Consider the following 5,740-nt stretch of genomic DNA (forward strand, 5'->3'; position numbering starts at 1 on the left):
ATGCCATGTTTTTGATATTTACCCTGGTAATACCATGTTTTCAACCTTATCATGATGGAAATACCATGTTTTTTTACATTTACCCTGGTAATACCATGTTTTGAACCTTATCATGATGGAAATACCATGTTTTTTTACATTTACCCTGGTAATACCATGTTTTGAACCTTATCATGATGGAAATACCATGTTTTTTTACATTTACCCTGGTAATACCATGTTTTGAACCTTATCATGATGGAAATACCATGTTTTTTTACATTTACCCTGGTAATACCATGTTTTGAACCTTATCATGATGGAAATACCATGTTTTTTTACATTTACCCTGGTAATACCATGTTTTGAACCTTATCATGATGGAAATACCATGTTTTTGATATTTACCCTAGTAATAGTGTTTTGGACCATAACATGATTGAAATGCCATGTGTTTTTGTTGTTGTTTTTTGCAGGAGGGAGGAGCTTCTGGAGGGGGCGGAGCATCACGGAACGTACAAACGTTTCAGCCGTGACGCGGATCATAAGTCCCGCCCCTGCAGCTGAACGCCAGAGACGCTACAGTTGAGCAGAGAGGTCATGTGACTCTAGAACTGCCCAATCAGACCACAGTATTACTTCATCGACATCGACACGCGAATCGACGAACAGAATCATGTTATACTGAACAGATGACGGCATTTGAACTCTATTTTAACTCTAAGATCCGGGCGTCGAATTAGCCAATCCTACTACGGCGAAGGCCGAGCTCATGAATATTAATGAGGTTCCCTTCTGGGAATTCTGGGGGGTGATAAAGAGACAGCATTAATATCTTTTCTAATATGCTTATTATTTATATTACAATTAGCGTAGTATTTAGGGTTAAAATAGAGAAAATGTTTTTAAATTCCAGTGCAAAGAGGCAAATTAGAGGCGTTTACAAATTACAATGTTTATAAGTTTTGCTTTTTTTTTTTTTTTTTTTTAAATGTTGAATTTAAAAAGATGAATTACTCTCATCCCAGTATTATTTCATGACATTTATGTTAGAAGACAATATAAGTGAATGTTAAAAAAGGCCAGCAAATACGGAATTTGACTCAATAAAAAAAACAACAACACAAGGCAACCAACAGCATTCAGGGAAGCTCTTTCTTGTATTGCTTTAATGGGCAGTCTTCACTGAAACTCATACAACCTCCTACAGAGAGAGAAAGATTGCAGAAAGACTAAAAATATGACACCTAGCATCTGGTTATGATCGCTATTAAGGTGTTTCTCACATTAACTGCAAATATAGCATAACTGCCTATTATCTACAACTAAAATTAATAATATTTCAGTTTAAAAAAAAAGTAATTAAAATTTTCCAAATTCTTCTTATTATAATGCAATAAAAATAATGACATTAATAATGTTTTCATTAAAAACATAGATTATTTTTCCAGATTCACATTACAAGAATGCAGTAAAAATCATTAAATTAAGTTTCATTACAAAAAAAAGTTCCCCATATTCTCATTGTGATGATGCAGTAAAAATCATGAAATTGTTTTAATGCAAAAAAAGTAATGTTTTTTTGCCCAAACTTGCATAACTATAATGCAATAAATGAATAAATTAATGTTTCAATACAAAATGATCTTATTATAATGCAATAAAAATAACATTAATAATGTTTTAGATTATTTTCCAAAAAATCATGTTACAATAATGCAGTAAAAATAATGAAATTAATAGTGTTTTAGTACAAAAAAGTAATTATTTTTCCCACACTCTCACTATTATAAAGCAGTAAAAATACTGAAATTGTTTTCATGCAAAAAAAGAAAAGAAAAAAATATTTTGCATTACTATAATGCAATAAAATAATGAAATTAATGTCTCAGTTTTAAAAAAGTAATAAATATTTTCCAAATTATTACTAGAGTGCAATAAAAAATATTGAAATGAATGTTTCAATGCAAAATGTTATTTTTTTTAAATTCTCATTACTGTCATGCAGTAAAAATAATGCATTTTTTAAAGTAATGGTTTCTGATGCATACGTTTTTTTTGTTGTCTTTTGATTTTGGGGTTAAATATGACCCAGAAGAAATAACCCGTTTTTTTTCTAATTCTAGTCATTAATGTTGAATATATTGCGAGTGTTAAAAGACGCTAATTAAATGCATCGCTGTTATTTTCTTCGCAGCAGATGGCGGTAAAGAGCTCCCTGTGGCTCCGCCCACCATGATCTGGCGCGTGACCGGCGGCCTCTTCAGCGACACGAAGGGCGTGGTCAGAGCCACGGTGGGCGGAGTTACCTGGCTGGGCGGGAAACGTTTGGAGATCACCAAATCAGCAGTGACCGCGGGGCCCTCGGTGGGCGTCGGCCTGGTGAAGGGCGGGGTTTCAGCGGTGGCAGGGGGCGTGTCCACGGTGGGGTCGACAGTAGCCAATAAAGTTCCGTTCACTGGAAATAGGAAAGACAAATCGGAGTGAAGAAGCGTACGATTATATCGAGAACCTCGCGTTTGAGCCGAACACTCGTTTACTGTGCTGATGCGCAGTGATGCTGATTTTTGATTGGTCACCAGAGACATGTGACAGGTGTTTCTGACCAATCAACGCCCAAAAACATTTGCACAAAAGGGAGTTTTGTACGTCATACTGTGGGTTTTTGATGTAAACAGACTTGATTTCAATGGAAAATAGCTTTTTCTCCAATCATCTCAGATCTGCGACCAAAGACACATCATTCAGTGATTTTTTATTTTATTTTTTTTTTATTATAATATATGAAACACAGAATGACATTAGTATACTACATGCCAGGGAGCAAGAAAATAATGTACCTTTTAAAAAGATTCACAGTTTTTACAGCTTTCTTATTGGAAGAGTCAGAAATCAAATACATATACAGTTTTAACTCTTCCAGAAAAAGGTTAAAGAAAGGCTTACACTTACAATATTTACATTTGTGTACAAAATATTTGGCGAGAAACAAAATAAGATTGAGTAAATAGAAAACATCTGATTGTTCTCTTTTAAAATGTGTATAACCCAGAATAACATTTTCATATTTCAATGAAATTTCAGGAATTATACCACAAAAAATACTCAAAATGTTTTTCCACAGATTCTTAGTATACTCGCAATACCAAAATAAATGAGACAAATCTTCAGTTTGGAGACCACAGAAGGAGCAATTTACATCAAAATCCTCAGAAATAAACCTTTGTAAAAAACATTTTGTGGGATAGCACCGATGCTATTTATCTTATTGTACAAAAATAATTTTTGAGGCAAAACCCACACTCTAGCCCAGTTAATTTCACCTACATGTCTGTTCCAATAAAAGATGGCATTCGGACAAGAGACAACCTCATTCTGGAACAGAGCACGAATGCTCCTATTATTTGATTTGGTGGTAAGGGATAATTTACCAACATATGTATCAAATACATTGAGATATGGCACAATCTGAGAGACCTTGTTATTAAAACCCTTCATAAACATAATAATCCCAGAAGGGATAGCTCCAAAAACAATAGCATATTCTTTTGCTGTAATTGGGATTTTATAATGTGACAAAAACTCCTCATATTTTAAAGGAATCCCTTGGTCATTGAATAACTGACTCACCAAAATAATATTATTTTTAGCCCAATTATTAAAATAAATTGATTTATTCTTGTACAGCAGATCTCTGTTGTGCCAAATTATATAACTGTGTGGGGAAAAATTATGCTTGTAAATTAAAGACCACGATAAGAGACATTGTTTGTGAAAGTGAGATAATTTGGAAGGAATTTTGTCAGGATTATAATTACATAAGAGCAAAAAATTTAGACTACCTAATTTAGAAAAAATAAAAAAATCACTGCCATATCTTCTTAGATATTTACCCACTTCAAATTTGAACAGTCCCCAATAAAGACTAACATTTTTTTCTTTTGTAGCTTTACTTAAATACTCTAAAATTAAAGCTTCTAAATTAAGTCTAACAGACTGCTGAATGTTCTGAACCATGTGAAGCCCAAAGATTATTGCCCCATTGTGATCGCCAAAAGTTTCCATCCTGAATGGTAGAATGTGATTCCTGGAAAAAGACAAAATCGGTTTTAAGGGTTTTAGTGAACAAAAATAACGCCTTGCGTTTAATATTACATCTCAGCCCCCTGGCATTTAAGGAAACAAAAGATAACGACATGTCAACAACCAACCTTGAACAAAAGCTGCTTCAGTCAGCTGAACAATATTTTAGGCTACTTAGCCAACAAACAAAATAAACTGTGAAAAAGTAATACATAATACAGAAAGACCCAAAAATCAATACTTACAAGAAGCAAATTTCACAACAAACAGTCATGGCTTCATACCATTTTGTTAATCCACGGTTCAAATTAGTCAGACATCGCCACTGAAGGGGGATACACAAATAGCTTTTTCTCCAATCATCTCAGATCTGCGACCAAAGACACATCATTCAGTGATGTTTGTTTCTGTAGCTGTTAAACGACGTCATCGGATTTCTTCTGAAATGTTTTCGGTCAAATTGTGTGTTTGTAAAATGCATTTTTAATTATTTGAATGTAATAAAGTCATGTAAAAGATACTGCGGAATGTGTTTCCAATGATTTCACTCCAGTTTAATCACTTTTTTAAAATACAAATTATACAATGGCAGCTTAAAGTTTAATGCCAAAACACAAGTAATAACATTTTGCTATCATATTGTTGGAAAAGTCTGAAGAGAATTTGATTAGAAAGTTAGCAAAACATCGTTAACGTAACCATGTGGCCAATAATGTCAATATAGTCCGTATTAAACTAAACTTTTTGTTACATTTTAGTTTAAATTAAACTTAATTTGAACTTTGTTCATTTTTACTGGCACAATTAAACTTAATTTTAATAGCGGTATGTTTCTATTGATGCATTCCCTCGGAGAAACAATCACGATTCAAACATTTTTAAGATTTAGGAAAATTTCACACAGCACAAAATTCTGTAAAGGATTAATATGATTTTATGTAAAACTTAACAGGCTAATTAGACTATAAAACGGACTTAATAAGCACTATTATTGCAGGCTTATTGATTATCTTAGTAATAATAATACAATTCACGTAGCAACTTGCAGGATATAGTAAGCTAACTGATTAGCCTGCTAAACCGGCTAAAATTGTGAGCAGGCTAATCAGCTAATTAACTAAAATCTGTCAGTTGTAACTTAAAACACGTTGTATAGCGTAGCTGGCTAATTTGAGCAGGCTATGCTAGCGGATTCATCAGCTGTAAAATGAAGCAAATGTAAGCTAACTGAACACAGAAATATTTAATTAGCTTTGATTATATATTTACATGAGTGCAGTCGTTCAGCACAGTCACGATCACAACACAGGGACTGAGGACAAAAACTAATTAAAATATAGCCTATAACTTAAAAGTCACTTATCGCCCTGTTGAAAAAACCAGCATATGCTGGTTAGGTATGTTTTGACGCTGGGATGCTGGGGTATTTAAAATGTTAAAACGGAGTATTATCTGACTTGCCAGCAGCTAACTCATTTAAGAGACAAAAACGGTTCATAACTAGATAATAAAAAACATCTAGTTAAAGATATAGTTTTATTTTTATTAAAAATAAAAAACAAAACACTCACATTGTGTTTAAATATTATATTATATATTAGCTGGCCGAGTACCACACAGACTTAAGAAACAAATGCTGGTACTATATATATATATATATATATATATATATATATAC

The sequence above is a fragment of the Sinocyclocheilus anshuiensis genome, unplaced genomic scaffold (assembly GCF_001515605.1).
Source record: "Sinocyclocheilus anshuiensis isolate Anshui unplaced genomic scaffold, SAMN03320099.WGS_v1.1 scaffold1799, whole genome shotgun sequence".
Taxonomy (NCBI): domain Eukaryota; kingdom Metazoa; phylum Chordata; class Actinopteri; order Cypriniformes; family Cyprinidae; genus Sinocyclocheilus; species Sinocyclocheilus anshuiensis.